The 23143-nt window shown below is 43.6% G+C and overlaps 1 long non-coding RNA gene across 1 annotated transcript in view; it reads right to left on the bottom strand.

Annotated features, from left to right (window-relative positions):
• LOC131839099 (uncharacterized) overlaps positions 1-18531 on the bottom strand; it is a 46927-nt gene extending 28396 nt beyond the window's left edge. Inside the window, exon 1 of the long non-coding RNA XR_009356793.1 lies at positions 18232-18531. This is a non-coding gene — a long non-coding RNA (uncharacterized LOC131839099). The remainder of the gene's footprint in view (positions 1-18231) is intronic.
• Positions 18532-23143: the final 4612 nt, after the last annotated feature.

The following is a 23143-nucleotide window of genomic DNA, read 5'->3' as shown; positions in this document are numbered from 1 at the left end:
CGCTTGATCTCACAACCCTGAGATCAAAAGTTGCACGCTCTACTGACTGAGCCAGCCTGGCACCCCTCAGTGTGTCTTTTAAGAACACTGTAAAACCAGCAGTTTTGATGTGGGGTAAAGGGTACTGCCCTAGTTGGGAGACCTGAATTCCTCTACTTCTGGCTTTTCCAACAATTCCCTGTGTGACCCTGGAAAATCCACTTAGCCTCTCTGAGTCTCGGTTTCCTGAAGTTGGATTAGACCAAAGTTTCCCACTGGTGGTAGACATACCTTGGCAGTCCCTAAAACAAATGAGTTAGATTTAATTATGTATTAATTTTAATGTGTAAAGAATATAATAGTGCATCAAATCAATTATTTCCCAGGTATCACTTTTTAGGATGGTGCTAAAGAAGAAGGGCAAGTTATTTAGTAACAAATATTTTGCAAAGTCTAGTAGAGGATTACATAGGCATAAATCACAAAAATTGTGACAATGGCCTGTGAATGCCTGATGTTTGGGAAGCACTGGACTGGAAAACGAGAGCTGCCATTTATTGAACATTTACTATGTGCCAGGAAACTTGCACTTAATATGCACTCATTTTTTTCTCTTTCTTTTTTAAAAAAAGATTTCATTTATTTATTTGAGAGAAAGAGAGAGAGAGAACAACAAGCAGGGGGAGCAGCAGGCCTCCCTTAGAGCAAGGGGCCTGATGTGGGACTTCATCATCCAGGAATGACCTGAGCCAAAGGCAGACCCTTAACTGACAGCCACCTAGGTGTCCCAGGTGTCCCTTATTTTTTCTTTTTTAAGTAGCCTCCAGGAGCAACGTGGGGCTTGAACTCTTGACCCTGAGATTAAGAGCTCAAAAAACAAAAAAACAAAAAACAAACCAAACCCCGCCCCGCCCAAAACAGAGAGAGTTGCATGGTCTACAGACCAAACCAGCCAGGCACCCCTGCATTAATTTTTTAATTCTTTTATTTTTTAAGTAATCTCTACATCCAGCGTGGGGCTCAAACTCACAACCCTAAGAAAAAGAGTCACATGTTCCCCTGAATGAGTCAGCCAGCTTCCCCTCCTTGTTTTTAAAAAGTAATCCTGGGCACCTGGGTGGCTCAGTGGGTTAAAGCCTCTGCCTTCTGCTCAGGTCATGATCCCAGGGTCTTGGGATCAAGCCCCACATTGGGCTCTCTGCTCAGCGGGGAGCCCGCTTCCCTCTCTCTCTGCCTGCCTCTTTGCCTACTTGCACAGCTTTCTTATTGTCACTTGCCAGTATGTGGCAGAGCCAGCGTCTCAAGCCATGTTCCTAGTCCTTGTGCTCCACTGGCAGTCTGGATGGACTGCAGAGAACTCACCGAGACACAAAGACGGGAATCAGGGGCTTGACCGGTCTCTGCCAAGGCCAGCAAGAGCAGTATCTGGGAAGCATGTTAAAACTGCAGGTTCTCAGCCCTTCCTTCAGAAGTCCTGGACATCAGATTGGTGGGGTGTGGGAATGCTGGGCTTTACCGCTCAGCCCAGGTAGTTCTGGAGCAGGTGAACCTACAGTCTCAGGTTGGGAGACGCAGCAGCCCGAGGAATAATTACAAGAATTAGTCACCGTTGGGATGTGAGCTCACTTGGCTCTCTCCTCACACTTGAGGCTTTTCTCAGCCTGAGGGACAAAAGTAATGCCTGGACCTCATGTCTCCTTCAGCTGCTCCTATCACGCCATCACAGCAGTCACGAGGGACCAGCTGATCTTTATTCTGAAGGCTGTTCTGACAGCAGATCTGTTGTCTCTGGTTACCAGTAGTAAAAGAAACTCCAACGCGGAGAACCGGAGGAAAGGTGACTTTGAAAAACTTCAGTGTGGAGCCAGCATATGAAGGAGTAGCAGGATCTCACCCGAGCTCCCTGCCGCCAGCTGCCAGCCCCTTCTCCCCGCTTCTGCCCGCCCTCCCCAACAACCCCTGCCGCAGCCAGGCTCATTAGTAGCCCAAGTGGGCTAAGGGTAAGGGGCTTACAAAGGCTGAAAACGAAGGGAAAGACTCTGTGTGGGTTTTTTTCCCAAAGAGGCAATGAGGGAAAGAGTTTCTCATGCTCCAGGCATAGCTTTGCTAGTCAGACGTGCTGAAAGAATGGCCTGGAAGTAGAACAACAGTTGGAACCCAAGCTGTAGGGAATAGGGAACCAGAGAATGGAGTGTAGCTCTGTATTTTAGGAACATCACTCTGGGGGAAGCTTGGCGCCTGAAGGAAGGAAAGAAGGATGATTTAGAGCAAGAAGACCAGCTAGCAAATGACAGCGTCGTGTCTCTGTCAACATCTGGTGGGACTTGGGAGCTCCTTCCCCACCACCAGCCCTCCAGTCCTCCCTGGACAGGTCCCCTTCAGGAACTGGGGTGTGGTGCGGGACAGAACCCTTGTCCCTGTTGCAGCTGGTTTGGCTTCTCCTTCCTGAAGCCATCCCAGAGTTCAGAGGCTTTGGTCTTAGTCTACAAGTCAAGTCTACAAGTGACTCTGATCATTCGTAAATTTGGGGAGCTGGTCCTCACAGAAAGCTCCTGCCACAGGCTGGTGGGTTTGTGGGGCAAGGAGGGAGGTCTTCGGAACCTTAGGGAACCTCTTTATCCGTGAGGCAATGCCTGTAAAGGAAGCCCTTTCTTTAGAGCAAATACAAAGAAAATGGAATTTCAGAAAAAGAACAGAGTGGCAGTTTTAAAAATGTGGGCATCCTCCTTTGCCCAGAAATCAATTAGCACTGCACTCCTCTCCCCAATCTCATTACCCTGGATTTGGGGAATGTAGAGTCTACCCTTCTAGGGTCTAGAAGCAACAATCTATTTCTGGATTCCCAGAGGAGATCAGCAGCTGGAGTAGTGGGAGGGAGGGAATGGGGGGGATATATCTCCACCCCCTTTACCAGGGAACCAGATTTTTCAGGTGGCACACTTTGTTACATCTTACACCCCTGCCAGGACAGAGAAACTTCTGTATCCTTGGCCTCTTCAGCTGAAACTGAGTAGGTGGATGGCTCTTGAGATCCCAGCCAAGAGTATATAACTTTGAGGGTGGGATGGGGGAGACTTGCAGAATGCCTTGGGTTGGCACTCCTGGGACCCAGTTTGCACTGCCTTCTCGACAGCGAGATCGAAGTTCTCTCGGCACAAAGTCTAAGAGGGCAGTTCAACCAACCATCGGAGGGTGGCCAATCCTAAAAGTGCTTTTGTCAAGAGACTTAATTAAATGCTGTATGTGTGCAAGCTGGGCTCAGTGGGAGGAAGATGAGGTAGGGCAAGGGAAGAAAAAATGTTAACTGCAGGGGTACCTGGGTGGCTCAGTCGGTTAAGCGTCATGATCTCAGGGTCCTGGGATAGGGTCCAGCTTCACACTCCCTGCTCAGTGGGGAGCCTGCTTCTCCCTCTCCTCTGCCCCTACCCCCACTCCTGCTCCCTCTTCCTCCCTCTCTCTCTCAAATAGATAAATAAAAGTTAAAAAGATAAATAGGTAAAATAAATAGATTTATCTATTAAAAAAGAATGCTAACTGCGTATTTCACCTACAGCACTGAGCACATCGTACCGCGGGCCTACACGGGGACTAAAAGAAGCTGAAGACGGGTCACTGCCAGTTTCTCCCTGCGCTCCCCCCTGCAGGGGCTGAGATGAAAATAATAGACTTGACATCTGGAGAACAGAAGTTCTGTTACAATTTCTGTTTTCATTTTATATGCTCTCAAAAAATGAAAAGAAAAGAAAAGAAACAAAGAAAGAATAGTTTGGGGCCTGGGAAAGCTCCATCCTGTCACTTAGGGTTTTGGTATTTTCAAAGGTGTTCTACTTTGACTGCACCTCCCAGAGGCGTCTGGAAAATCGTGTCACCAGAAACACGGTACATGGCCAAAGGCATTTGCTTTCATGCCTCCTGGTGTTCCAAAAAAGCTTGCTGTTTCCAAAGAACTTCCAAGTGTGAAATTAAAATTTTGAAGCTTCCCAAGTTGAACTTTGTATAATTTCACAGACTCCTCTTCTCTCCTGGAGATGAATCAAGCCAGCAAGGAGAAGGGCTGTGTTTCCAATATTTGGGGCAAGGGACTCACGGAAGTGGGGGGAGTGCTCCCAAGTCAGGCGAGGCTGAGACTACCAATCCTTGCCCTGGCCTCTAACTCTTTTCAGCTGTGGGATCTGGGTGAGACTTTTGAGGCTTTGAGCTTCTCTGATTCCTTCTTTGGTCAAAATAAAATGGGGAGGGGAGTGAGGAGACCAGCAGTGTTGCAGCAGAGGCCAAGGGCACAGAGTCATCATGCCAAAAATGGCAATGACCATGATGAAACTTTGGAAAACAGAACCATATAAGGCACATGGAGGGAAGAAAACTATTACCTACCATCCCAATGCCCATGGACATGATCCTTTCTTCCTTTGTGCATGTTCTAGGACCCACATGTAATTTGCCTGCATGACTTTACCAGGTGAGGACTTTCAAAATTAAGACTTCTCTGACTTTAATTTTGGCCTAGGAAGATGTACGTAGTTTCAGAGTCTTTGTCTTCTCAGTACAGGCCTCTGACACTGAGGACAGATCAAGGGCAGTTGTGGGCCAGTGGGGAGGTGGGAAAAAGCCAGAAATGTTATCATCTGATCAGGATCCCACTCTTAGCCGCACAGGAGGGATGTTGGTTTCCTGACTCTGTCCAAGCAGTGGGGGACGGATTTCTCTCTCAAAGAGCATTCCTCAACTCCCTGTCTGTCATCTCCTGCCTGTCTGAGTGGCACAGCCGGCACAGGGTGTGGTTGAGCATGACGGCGGAGAATGGAAGGTGGGGGCTGGTCCCGAACATTGGAGACAACAAGGATGTGCTACTGGGTCCAGTTCTTGGGTGAGGTGGGAGGCTAAGTCTCTGCACCATTTCGAGCCATAACTGGGGAGATCCACACACTTCCACCGATGACCCTGAAAGCCATTTCTAGCTGAATGCCATAAATGTGGCTCAGGCCACTCACCTGCTCCCTATTTGTGGATGGACTTCTTTCATCAGCAAGCTACAACTGGGAGCCCTAAATTTAGTCAGTTTACAGCACCTCCACTTATTCTAAAGAATGGCTGACTCTAGCTCCTTTGGGCTCTTAAAACATTAAAAACATTTTTATAGGGTGGCTGGGTGGTATAGTCAGTTGGGCACCAGCTCTTGGTTTCGACTCAGGTCATGATCTCAGGGCCCCTAGTTGGGCTCCCGGCTCAGCATGGACTGTGCTTGAAGATTTACTTTCTTTCTCTCTCCCTCTGCCCCTCCAGAGGGAGCAAGGGAGAGCACCAGTGGGGGGAGAGGCAGAGGAAGAGGGAGAAGCAGGCTCCCCACTGAGCAGGGAGCCTGACCCAGGGCTCTCAATCCCAGGACCCTGGGATCATGACCTGAGCTGAAGGCAGATTCTTAACTGCCACCCAGGCATCCCAGTAAATAAATCTTAAAAACTTTTTTGGAGGGTTCCCGGGTGAATCAGTCAGTTGAGCATCTGACTTTGGGTTTCAGCTCCAGTCATGATCTCCGAGTCCTGGCACTGAGCCCTGTGTCAGGCTCCATGATCCCTGTCGAGGCTGCTTATCCCTCTCCCTCTGTCTGTTCCTCCCATTGCCTGTGTGTTCTCTCTTTCTCTCAGATAAATAAATAAAACCTTAAATAATACATTAAAAATTTTTGTTTAGGTGTGCTTGGCTGGCTCAGTCAGGAAAGCATGTGACTCTTGATATTGGGCTTGTGAGTTCAAGCCCCATGTTGGGGTCAATTACTTAATAAGTAAACCTAAAAATTTTTTGCTTATTGTGGTAAGTAAAAACATTTAACATGAGATCTATCCTCTTAATAGATTTTAAGTGTACAAGATTATTTTCTATAGGGACAATGTACAGCAGATGTCTAGAATTTATTCATCTTGCATAACTGAAATTTTATGCTCATCGACTAGCAATTCCTCCTTTTCTCTCTTCCAAGCTCCTGGCAACCATCATTCTGTTCTTTGCTTCTATGAGTTTGACTATTTTAGATACCTCACAGAAATGGAATCATGAATTAGTTATCCTTCTGTGACTGGTTTATTTCACTTAGTACAATATACTTAAGATTCATCCACATTGTTACATATTGCCATTCCTTCTTTTTAAAGGCTAGATAATATTCCATCCTATGTATATACCACATGTGTTTTTTACCCATTCATCTGTCAGTGGACATTTGAGTTGTTTCCATATCTTGGCTGTTGTGAATAGTTCTGTAATGACTGGGGGAGTGTCAAAATCTCTTTGAGATCCTGATTTCACTTTTGGAGGGGATAAATACTGAGACTTGGGATGCTACAACATATGTTAGTTCTATTTTAACTTTTTGAGAAACCTCCATACTATTTTCCTATTTTTGGGGGGGGGTAAGGATTTATTTATTTGAGACAGAAAGAGAGAGAGTGTGTGTGAGTGCAGGGGTGGGGAGGAAGCACAGAAGGAGAGAATCTCCAGCAGACTCCCCACTGACTGTGGAGCCTGATGTGGCACTCGACCCTGAGATCATGACCTGAACCCAAACCAAGAGTCAGATGGAGGCTCAGTTGCCTGAGCCACCCAGGCACCCATTCCTACTGTTTTCTATGTGGTCTTGTTGTGTCCCCAATCGAGTATAAGGATTCCAATTTCTCCACACCCTCACCGACACTTGTTTTTTTTTTTTAATTAAAGATTTTATTTATTTGATAGATCACAGGTAGGCAGAGAGGCAGCCAGAGAAGTGGGGGAAGCAGGCTCCCCGCTGAGCAGAGAGCCCGATGTGGGACTCGATCCCAGGACCCTGAGATCATGACCAGAGCCGAAGGCTTAACAACCCACTGAGCCACTCAGGCGCCCCAACACTTTTTTTTTTTTTAATCTCTTTGATAATGCCTATCCTAACATATGGGAGGTGGTATCTCATTGTGTTTTTTTTTTTTAATATTTTATTTATTTATTTGACAGATAGAGATCACAAGTAGGCAGAGGCTTTAACCCACTGAGCCACCCAGGCGCCCCTCTCATTGTGGTTTTGATTTGCTTTTCCCTGAGGATGAATGATATCAAGTTCCTTTACATGTACCTGTTGGCCATCTGTATGTCTTCTTTGGAGAAATGTTTATTCAAATCCTTTGGCCATCCCCAAACTAGGTTATTAGGTTTTTTTTGCTATTGTGTTGTAGGAGTTCCTTATATATTTTGGAAATTTTCTACTTATGGAGTATATGGTGTGCAAACGTTTTCTCCCATTCCATAGACTGCCTTTTTACTCTACCAATAGTTTGCTGTGCAGAAACTTTTACTTTGATGTAGTCCCACTTGTCTATTTTGGCGTTTGTTGCTGGGCTCACAGACGTTTGAAATCCATCTATTTTAAGACTTTAATGTAAACTCTCCAGAAACTATATAACACCCCTATTGCAATCAGTTATTTCGTTTCTCTCTCTCTCTCTCTCTTTTTTTTTTTTTTCCAGTGTCCCCTTTTCAGTAATGACCTCAATATTCTTTTAGCTGGCAGGAATAGTAACAGAACACCAGAGAACTGAAACACCACATTCATATTTAACACATGTATCTAGGCTTCCAGTCTGGAAACCTACAACACACTTTCTTTTTTTCTTTAAGGGATCAAAAATTAGCAGCTTTTCTAAATGCACCATATATACTTATAACAAGAAGTAGAAACTAACATCTATTGAGTACTTTTCTGCCAGTTTCTGATATAAATATATTATTTCTATTAACTCACTCAGTCCTCACAAATAATCCTCCAAGGGAGGTACTATGACGCTACCCATTTTAGAGACAGACTGAGGAACTTGACCAAGGTCACATGTGGAAGTTGGTGGGGTGGGATTATGAACCCAGCCGGTTTGGTTCTAACACCGGCGCTCTTCATCACAATGCTGCTCTGATCTAAAATCTCTTCTGAGTTAACATTCTTGTGCTGGAGTTTACATACAAGGAAATGCACAGGTGTTCAGTTGGCCACGTTCTGAGGTACACACCTGTGTAACCACTACCCCAGTGAAGTTCTAACACATTTCCGTCAACTCTCCTGGTCCTTTCCAGTCAATCTTCCTCCCCTCTTGCCGGGTGAATGCTGGTCGGATTACTACTGGCCTAAGAACTAACATATATATTTTTTAAAGATTTTATTTATTTATTTGACAGACAAAGATCACAAGTAGGCAGAGAGGCAGGCAGAGAGAGAGGAGGAAGCAGGCTCCCTGCTGAGCAGAGAGCCCGATGCGGGCCTCGATCCCAGGACCCTGAGATCATGACCTGAGCCAAAGGCAGAGGCTTTAACCCACTGAGCCACCCAGGTGCCCCAGAACTAACATATTTTTAAAGATAATGTGAAGAACACAGGAGAGAGGTCTTCAAATCATGTACCCACTTAGAATCAATCTTGTGACTTGTAGGAGTTTCAAGCTTCTAGTTACAGAAGAAAAGTCAGAATCTGCAAGCATTTTCCAACATGTGTTCCCTCTAGATGATGTTTGGCGATAGAAGTGTCTGGGTCACACTATGCCATTTCTGTTATCTTTCAGGACCCACACCCTGCACCACATCTCCTTTTAGTCTGACTATGTTCTTGGTGTCTACTGGGTATTCTATTAAGAAAAAGACAATGGGAGGGTGCCTGGGTGGCTCAGTGGGTTAAGCCTCTGCCTTAAGCTCAGGTCATGATCCCAGGGTCCTGGGATCGAGCCCCGCATCGGGCTCTCTGCTCAGCGGGGAGCCTGCTTCCCCCTCTTCTCTCTGCCTGCCTTTCTGCTTGCTTGTGATCTCTCTCTCTCAGTCAGGTAAATAAAATCTTAAAAAAAAAAAAAAAGAAAGAAAGAAAAAGACATTAGGGGTACCTGGCTGGTTCAGTCAGAAGAGCATGCAACTCTTCATCCCAGAGTCAAGAGTTCAAGTTGGGTGTAGAGATTACTTAAATAAAAATAAAACTGAAGAGGGTGCCTGGGTGGCTCCGTGGGTTAAGCTGCTGCCTTCGGCTCAGGTCATGATCTCAGGGTCCTGGGATCGAGTCCCGCATCGGGCTCTCTGCTCAGCAGGGAGCCTGCTTCCTCCTCTCTCTCTCTGCCTCTCTGCCTACTTGTGATCTCTCTCTCTCTGTCAAATAAATAAATAAATAAAATATTAAAAAAAAATAAAACATAAGAAAAAAGGAAGGGAGGCAAGGAGGGAGGGGAGAGAGAAAGACAAAGTAAATACACTGAAGCCAAAATGAAATGAAAAAGTGTTTTGAAAAAGTGGTTCAATAAAGTTAAGTAGTTTACTGCAGAACTTGAACATGCTAATTTATGTTGGGTGTCCCCAAGGAGATCATGGTATGTAGTGCTTCTAAACTCACTGACCACAGAATCTTTCATGGTGGACTACATCAATGACTAGTGAGTGTGCTGCCAACCATAGAATGTGCTGAATTGAAATCCATCCTGCAAAAGATTTTGACTTCCTAATTAGTTTTTTGTTCTCATTAGCTTTGGATAATTAATCTTTTTTAGGGTTGCCTGGGTGACTCAGTTGGTTAAGCATCCAACTCTTGATGTTGGCTCAGGTCATGATTTCGGAGCTGTGGGATGGAGCCCCGAGTAGCCCTCCCCATTCAGGGAGGACTCTGCTTGTCTCTCTCTCCACCCCCACCATCATATGCATGTGCACTCTCTCTCAAATAAATCAATTAATCTTTAAAAAAACTCCCTCCTTATTTAAAAAAAAACCTATATGGAGTAAAAAGAAAAGTTCCTCATTTTTCCCTGTTTCAACTTCCAATCTCACTCCCCAGGAGTAGCAATATTTAGAAGTCTGATATAAGCTTTCTACCTATAATTATATATGTGTGGATGTGTGTGTGTGTGTGTTCGTATGTATATTCACACTTTTTTTGTGTGCATTATACAAAGTCAGTTTGAATTAATAAGTCTGAATTTCAGATTGTTTAATAAATTTGGTTTCTTACTTTTACATACATTTGTCTACATTCTACAAACAAAATTAAAACTAATTTCCTGGAAAAAAGAGAAAGAAAAGAAAAAAGAACTAATTTTCTGGTGACCAACTTTACAAAATAGGTAAGACTTCAGTTCCTTTTTTTAAAAAAAGATTTATTGATTGTTTTGGAGAGAGAGAAAGTGCGGGGAGGAGGCTGTGGGGTTGAGGGAGAGGAGAGAGAAACTCAAGCAGACTTTGTGCTGAGCAGGGAATCTGACACTGGGCCCGATCTCACGATCCTGAGAGTTCCTTTCTTTCTTTCTTTTTTTTTTTTTAAATATTTTATTTTATTTATTTTCTTTTTTAAAGATTTTATTTATTTATTCGACAGAGAGAGAGAGCACAAGCAGGCAGAGGGTGAGAGAGAAGCTGGCTCCCGCCAAGCAAGGGGCCGGATGCGGGGCTCGATCCCAGGACCCTGGGACCATGACCTGAGCCAAAGGCAGCCACCTAACCAACAGAGCCACCCAGGTGTCCCCTAAAGATTTTATTTTTGACGGCATGCCTGGGAGGCTCAGTTGTTGGGCATCTGCCTTTGGCTCTGGTCATGATCCCAGGATCCTGAAATCAAATCCCGCATCGGGCTCCTTGCTCGGAGGGGAGCCTGCCTCTCCCTCTCTCACTCCCCCTGCTTGTGTTCCCTCTGTTGCTGTGTCTCTCTCTGTCAAATGAATGGATACACTCTTTAAAAAAAAATTTTTTTTTTTTAAAGATTTTATTTATTTATTTGACAGAGAGAAATCACAAGTAGATGGAGAGGCAGGCAGAGAGAGAGAGAGAGAGAGGGAAGCAGGCTCCCTGCCGGGCAGAGAGCCCGATGCGGGACTCGATCCCAGGACCCTGAGATCATGACCTGAGCCGAAGGCAGCGGCTTAACCCACTGAGCCACCCAGGCGCCCCTAAAAAAAAATTTTTTTTTAAGTAATCTCTACACCCAGTGTGGAGCTTGATTTTATAACCCCCAAGATTAAGAATCACATGCTCCAGGGGCACCTGGGTGGCTCAGTGGGTTAAGCCTCTGCCTTCAGCTCAGGTCATGATCCCAGGGTGCTGGGATCGAGCCCCGCATCTGGTTTCTTGCTCAGCAGGGAGCCTTCTTCCTCCTCTCTCTCCGCCTGCCTCTCTGCATACTTGTGATTTCTCTCTCTGTCAAATAATAAAATCTTAAAAAAAAAAAAAAAAAAAAAGAATCACATGCTCCACTGACTGAGCCAGCCAGATGCCCCTCAGTTCCTTTTAATGAAATTGATGAACACTTAATTTTATAATCAGCAATGGTCTTTGTTAAAAATAATTCAGTAACATACTTACAAAAAAATCTGCTCTCTTAACCAGCTTAACATCCCACTACCTCTCAAATAATGTTTCACCAGGTCTTTCTTCACAGCATGCACAAAAACAAACAGCAGGGATGCCTGGGTGGCTCAGTTGGTTAAGTGTCTGTCTTCGGCTCAGGTGTCGATCTCAGGGTCCTCAGATCGAGTCCTGCATTGGGGTCCCTGCTCAGTAGGGAGCCTGCTTCTCCCTCTCCTTCTGCTACTCCCCCTGCTTGTTTTCTATCTCTTTCAAATAGAAAAGAATAAATAAATAAAAATAAATGAAAAGCAAACAGCAGTCCAACCCAGGTGCTATGAGTCAGAAGAGGCTACAATAAATTGTTCATTACTTTTCAGTCTCTTTATTTCCTGATATTTCTGTTTTTCTTAAGTAATTACATAACTAAGGCTTCCAAAACTGAAAATAAGCAATTTTGGTCCCTCTAAAGTTTCTTAGGTTTATAGGTAATTTCCCAGAACTTGTTTGGTCCTGGGAAAGGGACTGGGGGTAACGAGTAAAACATGTTTCTATCCCCATGGAGCCCACAACCAGCTGCTAGGATAATGCAGGACGAAAAGTCAAAGAGGTGGTCCAGGAGAGAAACTGCTAGAGGATCAATCTAAGAGGCTGATAACCTTAAAGAGAATAGAAAACTCAGAGGGTAGGGAATTCTCAAAGAAATAATGCAAGAAATCTTCCCAGAACTGAAAGACATGTGTTTCCAGTTTGAAAGGGCCCAGTGAGTGTCTAGTTAAATAAATAATCTTAAATATTTATTTATTTGAGAGAGAGAGAGAGAGAGAGAACACTTGTGTGCACCAGGAGGGGAAGGGGTGAAAGGGAGGGGTGAAGGGTAGCGGGAGTGGGAGAGAGAGTCCCAAGCAGACTGCACTGAGTTCAAGGCCAGGCTTGGGCCTGATCTCACGACCCTGAGACCACCACCCTGAGACCACAATCCCGGCCAAAATCTGACTGCGCCACACAGGCGCCCCAAATAAATAATACTACTATTATTTTTAAAGATTTTATCTATTTGTGAGAGAGAGAAAGAGAGAGAACAGGGGCAGCAGGCAGAGGGACAAGCAGACCCCTCGCTAAGCAGGGAGCTTGATGTGGGACTCGATCCCAAAACCTTGGGATCATGACATGATCTGAAGGGAGACGCTTAACTCAATGAGCCACCCGGGCACCCCCAAGTAAATAATCTTAAAAAGACCAATTTCAAAGCCCTTCCTTGGGGAATTTCTGAAGATGAAACATGAAATGCCTTTCATGAGCCCTTGTTACAGAAAGCTACTAGATGTTGTCCACTATAGGGAAGGAGTGAACAAAATAAACAATAAATAGGACTCCTGAACTACGGCAAGGGAATTCCCGTGATAAAGGGTCAACCAGAGTTGAGCAACATATCCAAATGGGAACGGGAGTGGCTCTGGAGTTGGGGGAAGTGTGGAAAGTGGAAGTGACAGGTTATCTGAAATGTTCCATTATATGTAAAATTGTATTGGGAGACTACTGAAAAATAGAGGAAGAATTTCTAACGAGATAGTACAAAGTCGCTTGGACTGGGAAAGTTAAACTCTCTCCTATGATTCATCAGTCTGGGAAGATAAACAGATAATTGCTAATGTTTCTCCCACACTGCCATTAATAACGTGTCATAATGCCCCCAGAAAAATCCCTCAAGCTAGGCAGCGTGGGAAATTTTGCTGATAAGAAATAAGACCGGTAAGAACGAAACATCACAATTCTGCCTAGAAGGTCTAAGTCACTTTGACACAACCAGGGAACTTTAACTTCCAGTCCAGGTTCACAACTTGAGATAAGGATGTTCCTGCCATGATATTCCACAGTCACCTTCACTTTGTGGTTTCCAGGGACATAGGAGCCTGGGACCACTTCACATTCCAGACCCAGCACTGATCCCTCTACACATAGCCCTGCTTTGTGCCTATCAGAATGTTGCTTCATCTCCATTTGCCCTAATCACCAACCTTCTCCTGCTCCAGTCCTGTACGACCTACCATTTCTTTGGGGAGACATCCCACGATCGCTCTGGTGTGAGGAATCCCTTATTGTATGGTCTACAGGTCTGTCTACACGAGGCTGAGGGTGAATGAACAAGGACAATTTGGAGGTCTTTGAAATTTGCCCAAGACCCTGGATGCGTCTCCTGGGCCCCCTGCCTCAGTAATAACACGCATATCTAAGACCCCAGAGCCTTAACCTGCTCAAGGCCTCTCTGTCTCTGACGGCATCAATTTTGTACTCCATCTGGACTCTGATGATCTCAGGCCCTTCAGAGCTGGGTTTATTATTTATCTCTTGAGTCTGAGAATTCTAATCAGACTTTGGTACCGTCAGTGAAACACCCTTTCCTGTCTTCTGTCTCCTTGTCCAGTATATTTTTCTTTCTTTTAGATTTTATTTGTCAGAGAGACAGAGAGAGCGAGAGAGAGAGCGTGTGCACGCGTGAGCAGGGGGTGTGGCAGGCAGAGGGAAGACGAGCAGCCTTTGACAGTGATAGTAGTGTCAGACGGGTCCTGAGCTTGCTCCCCTCGCTTAGAATCAGAGAGAGTTTGATTCTCGTAGATCACCGAGTACAGGATAGGCCTTATAGATTTTGTGATGTCATCTTGTCCGTCAGCCCGCCTGTTCCCTCACTGATGGCAGAAGGTAAATGCTACCTGGAGATCACAGCCTACTCTCTATTCTTCACCTGCGAGCCGGGAGCGGTGTCCTCATTAGGGCTCCTCCTCTAGGGCTGCCCATGAGGATGTTAGGGAACACTGGGCACAAATGGGGTGCTGTCTGGTGAGCAGCTCTCCCCTTTGTCTTCTTTGCCATGGGAGGCTGGTGGTTTTCTGGGTATTCCAGATGTGCTCACATCTGCCTCCCCATAGGAAGCAAGAGATTTTCATTCAGCCACCAAATTTCACTGAGCTGCCTGCTACAACCTGGGGCAAAAAGGTGAGAGGGAGGACCAGAGGAGATCTTTGGTATGAAAGAGCCCCCTGGTACCCTTCCTTCCCTGAGACTCATCTCAAAACAAGGCCAATTTCAACATGTAGGAGCCTAAAGGCTGAGGCTCATCTTTACGTATGGAGACTCTAGATCTCATGTTTGTTTCAAAAAAGAGCTTGTATGCATTTGATATGTAAGCTCCTTAGGATTTCACGTAAGTTCTCAGATATATGGACGATTCCTGATGCAGCCCTGTTTCTGTGGATGAGTGACATGGGGACATGCTGTTTGACTTCCAGAAAACTTCTCCTTTTTCTGCTCTCTTCAGCAACTCTGCAGCTGCTTTATCTATATTCCTGTATCTCAGGGTCTTGGCATTTACAAAGCTGGAAGGAATCTTTCAGATCAAGTCCAATCCTTCCACTTTACAGATGAGAAATCCCAGCGGCTTGCTCAGAGCCATGGAACTCTCAGCCGCAGAAGCAAAGTCTGTCACCACAGTTCTGTGCTCTCCCCTTCAGATGCCCAGGCTTCTGAGCTCTGTGGTTTTCACACATTGCTTAGGCTTCTCGACTTGATCAGAAAGGGCTCCAGGCCACTGAATGTGGACTTTCTCATACACATCTCCCCATTCTTTCCCTTCAAGACCAGAGATTAATGAGGTGCTTAAAATTTGTACTGAATTCATATTTGTGACTGTCTTTGTATATGTCTTCCTAGCTTATGCTTTGGTACAACTTACTACTTTCTAAGGTGGGGAAATAGAGAAGAAATAGAGAAGAGCTAAAGTTACACGTACTTACTTAGCATTAAAATATCAACCACAGGTCCTGCCTTGAGACCATTTAAGTTTTCATGTGGGGTTGGTTGGGATAGAGGTATGTAAGGAACCCATGACAAATTTCTGAGGCACCTTTACACCATAAGATATTGATGAGTGACAGAGGGAGTTTAATCCTGAAGAGGTGACCTGATGTTGAGCTTTCTTCTGTAGGTGGCCACAATGCTTTGATCTACATGAAAGGCTGGAGCAAGGGATCAGCTGATTTCTAAAAGTCAATCCATTCTTATTTCATCCAATTCAGTTCCCATATGGCTGTCTTTGTAAGTCAGTTCAGTGAGAAAAGTAGCTGTTAACTGCCTACTATACAAAATATTGTGTTAAACATTGGAGACAAGATGAGAGTTTTTGTTTTTGAGGGGATAGGATTCTGTAAAGCACACATTTATTTATTTTAAAGAGAAAGAGAGGGGCGCCTGGGCGGCTCAGTGGGTTGGGGCCTCTGCCTTCGGCTCAGGTTATGGTCCTGGGGTCCTGGAATTGGGCCCTGCGTCAGGCTCTCTGCTTAGCAGGGAGCCTGCTTCCCTTCCTCTCTCTCTGCCTGCCTCTCTGCCTACTTGTGATCTCTCTCTCTGTCAAATAAATAAATGGAATCTTTGAAAAAAAAAAAAGAGAAAGAGAGAGCCAGCCTGCAAGCAATGAGCAGGGGGAGGGGCTGAGAGAGAGGGAGAGAATCCTCAAGGAGACTTCCCACTGAGTGCAGAGCCTGATATGGGGCTCTATCTGAGAACACTGAGATCATGACCTGAGCCCAAAATCAAGAGTAGACCCTCAACCGACTGAGCCAGCCAGGAGCCCCTGTGAGGCAAATATTTAAATAATCTCCTTAGAATGGGGTAGTATCTTATTAAAAGATTTTATTTTATCATACTGTGAGTAAAAAGATTTCTGGAAACAGGCTATTAATCTCCAAACTAATAATGCTAGCAAGGTCTGCTTTGGAAGAATAAATCACCACACTTTCTAAGGATAGATTCCCCACTGATGAAGGCTCTGTGTGAAATATTCTGTGAGGGTTTATATGTTCACATTCTCCAATGTGCACGCACCACACTTAGCACTGTGGTGCCGTAACAAAGGCACTGGATCAACAATCACAGTGTAGGATAAACTTCTGTTTCCTTCCATGTAATTGTTTTGGAAGGCTACATTATTTAACCGTTTGGAGGCAATTTACTCATCTTTAAAATGAAACCACTGGAGGGGTGTGTGGTTGGCTTGGTCAGAAGAGCATGTGATGGGGCGCCTGGGTGGGTCAGTGGTTTGGGCTGCTGCCTTCGGCTCGGGTCATGATCTCAGGGTCCTGGGATCGAGCCCCGCATCGGGCTCCCTGCTCCGCAGGAAGCCTGCTTCCCTCTCTTTCTCTCTCTCTGCCTGCTTCTCTGCCTACTTGTGATCTCTGTCTGTCAAATAAATAAATAAAATCTTAAAAAAAAAAAAAAGAAGAGCATGTGATTTTTGATCTCAGGGTTTTGAGTTTGAGTCTCATGTTTGGTGTAGAGATCACTTACAATAAAGAAAATTTAAAAAATAAAATGAAAGGGATTAGAGAAGATGGTTTTTCTACATTCTCTTGGGGCTTCTGACATCCGAATTATGCTATTCCGTATCTGAAAGATGATATATATGAACAGAGGAACTTTGAAACCTAAATTCCCCATATTTTGACAGTGAAAAAAGCATAAAATAAAATATTAAAGGAATAGATGCTTGAATTATACTAGGCCTCACATTTTGTAGATTTCTTTATCAGATATCTTCCTTAGTGTTTATAGATCACAGTCATTTCTGTTTTAGAATGTTTTTTTAAAAAGATTTTATTTATTTGAGAGAGAGACAGTGAGAGAGAGCATGAGGGAGGAGAAGACTCCCCATGGAGCTGGGAGCCTGATGCGGGACTCCATTCTAAGACTCTGGGATTATGACCTGAGCCAAAGGCAGTTGTCCAACCAATTGAGCCACCCAGGAGTCCCATAAATAAAAGAGGATCTGGGGGCACCTGGCTGGCTCAGTTGGTAGAGCATGTGACTCTTGATTTAGGGGATGTGAGTTCAAGCCTCACACTGGCCCTAGAGCTTACTTTGCAGGGGGGCAGGAGAGGATCTGGTTTTGGATCATCTATCATATCATCAGATGATGTTTGATAATCTACCAGACAAGGGGAAAACATTAAGCACTTACATAAAACGCATACCTGTATGGGTGTCAAAAACACACGACTATAATTTTAATCCCGCTTCAGGCGGGATTATAAAGAGAATTTGCTCACCTTGCTCGAGGTGCTATACCCAACCTCCTCCTGCAGGAGGCGCTCCAGACACCTGCCTTGCATTTACTCCATCCATTCGCCCCTCCTCTGACTCTTCTACACTCCCATCAGGCAGGAGTAGGTAGAAAATGCACAGCTTTATGTGGTAGTGTATTTAAAGTGTTTAAAAATCCCACATCAATACCTGACTGAACCGCCCCCAAAACAAAACAAAAATCCCAACTAAAATATGCTGCATAAACTGACCCCAACCAAAGATATATAAGGTCCATTGACCTTTTTAGTTTTCTAGGAGGAGAAACTTACTGTCATTAGTTCTTTTCCATGTGTTCTGAGGTATTTTAATTGTATAAGCAAATTAAGGCTCATTGAAAATAAAAGCTATTTTTTTAAAGCTAAAGATTCTCCATCTTTCTCTAGAAAACTTTGAACCTAAATGACTACGAAGCATAAAATTTGGATTACAGAAATGCTCATGGCTTTTAATATCTCACCTTCAAATTGCTTTCATTTTCTCAGTTTTTCCTCAGTCATTTTATTTTATTATTTTTTAAAGATTTTATTTATTCATTTGACAGAGATCACAAGTAGGCAGAGAGGCAGGCAGAGAGGGAGAAGGAAGCAGGCTCCCCGCTGAGCAGGGAGCCTGATGCAGGGCTCGATCCCAGGACTCTGGGATCATGACTGGAGCCGAAGGCAGAGGCTTTAACCCACTGAGCCACCCAGGCGCCCCTCCCCAGTCATTTTAAATAATGCCTTACGAGCTTTATTTTTTCTCCATACTTGAGGGAGGAAAAAAAAAGTATCTGAAATGAAGAATTAGCTTGAGATAACTTACCTCTACCTTGGCTCCACACCAACTTGGATTTCCGATTCTTTGAGCAGGTCAGTGATTTGGGGAACCAGTAAAAGAGATGGGCTATTCTTCTGAAGGTCCTGTTGAAGTCACTTCTAATGGCCATAGCTAAAACTATGAATGTTCCAGAATGACTCCCTACAGAAAATATGGATGAGGAAAGCACAGTAACACCCACATATGACACTTTAGCTGTGAACTCTCTTCCAGCCAATATGTCTGGGGACCACCTGTTAGCCCTAAATCCCCTTCCCCTGTCATTCCTTTGGTTTGTCCTTTAGACCTTAGCCCTCATAACTTAGAAACTGTATTAATAGATGTTCTTTCTAAAGAAAGCGTTTTAAGCTTCAGAAACTCTAACCTATTATAACACTTGATAATTTTTAAGCTAGACCGCCCCTCCCCCTTTCAAAAAAAACACAGTTACTTTCAATGGAGGAGCAAAGTTACCAGTATCCACTAAAGTTCAGCATCCAGCAGAATTTCAATGCAATTTGTAGGACTTGGTGATTAACAAGCTGCCTCCCAAAGCCATAGCCTTGAGTGCAGTTGTTTTGTACAAATTTAAAATGTTTTATATTGTACAAACTGAAAACTTTTCCAGTGAAAACATCATATGTGTTTTAAACTCTGTCAAGAATTTATCCTGGAAAAAAAATTTGATTCTTAGAAGCCAAGAAATGTGTAAAAGAACAAAGATTCTTGCTAAGATTCCGTTTTGGAATTTGACCCTTAGCTGAATATTTTTCTAGACCTTTAACATTATTGTGTACTATTTCAGCAGACACCAATGTTTAGCTCTCTACTAAACAACTGCGGCTGAGGTTCTGATCATCCCACCTGAAGCTATGTTTAACCACTAGTCCTTGTGCTTTTTGTCAAAAGAAACTTAGGATAGCTTGCTTAGTCCCTCAACATCCTGATGTAGTATCTGAGTTGTGTGTTTATACACTACACTAAATCTTTGATGCTGATTTGTATGCTAAAAAACACACACTGTATTATTACCAGTTTTTATTTTCACACCGCTATCTTTGTTTTCTATTCCATTTTTGGTATTCCTTAGGATTTGGACTTTGAGTCTTCCTGTAAGTGACAATTGGGGAGGAAGTCCAAATAAAACAACAGTGTAAGACTTTTGAAGATACTTAGGTCTTTACGTTTATTTATTTATTTTTAGTAATCTCTATCCCCAATATAGGGCTCGAACTCAACCCTAAGATCAAGTGTTGCATACTCTTCTGAGACAGCCAGTAGCCCCAACTTTAGTGTTCTTAAAAATGGGATGTGGGGGCACCTGGGTGGCTCAGTTGCCTAAGTGTCTGCCCTCAGCTCAGGTCATGATCCCAGGACCCTCGGATCAAGTCCCGTGTCAGGCTCCCTGATCAATAGGGAGTCTGCTTCTCGCTCTGCCCCTCAACCTGCTCATACCTTCTTCTTTCTCTCTTGCTCTCTCTCAAATAAATAAAATCTTAAAAAAAAAAGGGACATGAATGATATATCCAGCTAAAACAATAGTGTTATAACTCCCTTATATTTTCAACACTTTGTATTTTCAGCACTTCTGAGTTTTTTTTTTTTTTTTTTTAAGATTTTATTTATTTGACAGAGATCGTAAGTAGGCAGAGAGGCAGGCAGAGGAGGTGGGTAGGAAGCAGGTTCCCTGCCGAGCAGAGAGCGCAATGTCGGGCTCTGGGGCTTGATCCCAGGACCTTGGGATCATGACCTGAGCCAAAGGCAGAGGCTTTAACCCAGTGAGTCACCCAGGCACCCCAGTACTTCAGAGTTTTAAACATTGGAGTAAATTTCCTACAGCACTTCTGAAAGACAAAGCACAATACGTAACAGACGTTTCTGAGTGGGGTGAAATCAGAAATAGTAGGCTTACCCTGGTTGTGACTGTGATTCTGAAGGGAGAATAAATTTTTGATATATCAGTTGAGATTGCTTATTCCTACTGATAGTGGTTTTTTAAATTTTTATATTATTTATTTGTTAAAAAGATTTTATTTGATAAAGATCACAAGTAGGCAGAGAGTCAGGCAGAGAGAGTGGGGGAGGCAGGCTCCCCACTGAGCAGATGTGGGGCTCAATCCTAGGACCCTGGGATCATGACCTGAGCCACAGGCAGAGGCTTTAACCCACCGAGCTACCCAGGTGCCCTGGTTTTTTGTTTTTTAATATTTTATTTATTTATTTGACAGAGAGATAGAGAGCACAAGCAGGCAGAGCAGTAGGCAGAGGGAGAGAAAAGAAGCAGGCTCCTGAGTCCAAGGCAGGGCTCAGCACCTGAGCCGAAGGCACACGCTTAACCTGAGCTACCCAGGCACCCCCAATAGTGACTTTCTTAATTCCCAACAACTTACCTCTTATTTTTAGCACAGAACACCATAAAAGTGAAATTACTGCTCAAAAAATAACTGGAAAGCAAGATAAACCCAAGTTTATTATAATTCCTTTCTGGATAATTTATGGATAAATATATTCTAGAGTAAATATTTTGAGAAGATCTTTCACATCTAAGAAGAATCACCCTGCTTGACAAAGTGTAGAGGTCTGTAAGGCAATCATATAGTATTTGGTCATTTCCAAAACCATAGAACCTGGAACTTCAGAAGATATTATGGGATTATTTTTCACCTTTCTTCCATAACCTCTAATTCCTTTTTTATTTACTCAAAAAGATTGTTTTTTTCCCATATGCTTTATGTTCACTTGAGTTTTTATTTCTTCTGCTGTTAGAACTATAGCTTATGTAAAGAGTTAAATCCACTAAGTATATACCATTTTTATATCATTAATCCCTACCTTTTGAAAATATATCACAATATTGAAAAAAAGGCTACTAAACTGATATAGCCTATTGGGTTATTATTAGGTAAGCACACTAGTATGTATCACCATGTATTCATTAACTTGAAATGTTCTGAATGAGGATTGTATTTTTGAAGGTAAAATTTAAAAGCAAGAATACTAGGGATGCCTGGAGGGCTCAGTCCGTTAAGCATCTGCCTTCGGCTCAGGTCATGATTCCAGGGGCCTGGGATTGAGAGCAGGAGGCCTGCTTCTCCCTCTCTCTCTCTCTCTGTCATTCCCCCTGCTTGTGTTTCTCTCTGTCAAATAAACAAATAAATAAATAAAAAAGCAAGAATGCCTGGTTTCCATGTTGCTGTTATGGGGAATAAAACATTACATCTTTTTTTTTTTTTTAAAGATTTTATTTATTTATTTGACGGACAGAGACCACAAGTAGGCAGAGAGGTAGGCAACGAGAGGAAGGTAACAATGCTTCCTGCCAATCAGAGAGCCTGATGCGGGGCTTGATCCCAGGACCCTGGGATCATGACCTGAGCCGAAGGCAGAGGCTTTAACCCACTGAGCCACTCTGGTGCCCCTAAAACATTAAATCTTAACTGATATTCACGTGGAATGGATTTGTTCTTGTCAATACAACTCATAAAAATTCAATCCCCACAGCATGGGTTTATTTATTGGTAATCTTTCTAGAGGTGTTGAAAACTAATCTGCAAATATGTGAACTGATCCCATAATAAAAGTAAAATTTTACCTAATGTTCAGTGACATGAACATTTAAATTATACAATCAAATACATACATGTTAGATAGTCCAATGGAAAATTACAATCAAGAGGAATTAAACAAACATCCCCTCACTCCAGAAACTCTCAGACTAAACAGGTATTCTTTTTTTTTTTTTTTTAAAGATTTTATTTATTTGACAGACAGAGATCACAAGTAGGCAGAGAGGCAGGCAGAAAGAGTGGGGGGAAGCAGGCTCACCGCTGAGCAGAGAGCCTGATGCGGGGCTCGATCCCAGGACCCTGAGATCATGACCTGAGCCGAAGGCAGAGGCTTAACCCTCTGAGCCACCCAGGCGCCCCTAAACAGGTATTCTTAACAGGTATTCTTGACAGGGACCATTCACCCACATATTTCTTTCTTTTCTTTTTTTTTTTTAAGATTTTATTATTTATTTGAGATGGAGAGAGAGAGAGAGAGAGAGAGAGAGAGCACAAGACAGGGGAGGGTCAGAGGGAGCAGCAGACTCCCTGCTGAGCCAGGAGCCTGATGTGGGACTCAGTCCCTGGACTCCAGGACTGTGACCTGAGCTGAAGACAGTTGCTAAACCGACTGAGTCACCCAGGTGCCCCATGCATGTATTTCTACAGTATGTATAGGTGATACTTAAAAATTCTCTACTACAATAATACATTGATTTGAGATTTCAAATTAAAACCTAATCCATTTTCAGGGGCAGCTGGGTGGCTCAGCTGTTAACGTCTACCTTTGGCTCAGGTCATGATCCCAGGTTCTTGGGATGTAGCCCCGTGTTGGGCTCCTTGCTCAGTGGGAAGCCTGCTTCCCCCTCTCTCACTCCCTCTGCTTGTGTTCCCTCTCTCCCGGTCTCTCTCTGTCAAATAAATAAATAAATAATATCTTTAGGAAAAAAAAAAAGAAAACAAAACCTAATCCATTTTCAGTTTCCCAATGTTCATGTTACTCAAATTTATTTACTCTTTGGGACATGCTATCTTTATGATATGCAGGTTGTGCATAATCACACTTCAATAATCTGGTAAGTCAGAAACCAAGACCGAAATCAGAACCACAACCTTGTTGGATGAAATAACTTCTTGCTGAGTCCATCCTTTAATATACGACTCTCGATAGATGTTTCAAAGAGAATGTTCCCTTTGGATTTGGATAGCATAAATTTATTGTAGAACTTACACTAAACTAGAATCAGATTTAGAAGAGAAACAAAACTGTCCTTGTATCCAGTAGTCTGAGAATGATTTACCATCACCACAGATATTTCTTTCAAAAGACAACTTTTGTTTCTCAAACTGCTATAACACAGAAAAATACAAAC

The sequence above is a fragment of the Mustela lutreola genome, chromosome 8, assembly GCF_030435805.1.
Source record: "Mustela lutreola isolate mMusLut2 chromosome 8, mMusLut2.pri, whole genome shotgun sequence".
NCBI classification, from domain to species: domain Eukaryota; kingdom Metazoa; phylum Chordata; class Mammalia; order Carnivora; family Mustelidae; genus Mustela; species Mustela lutreola.
This window is presented reverse-complemented; position numbering and strand designations above follow the sequence as displayed.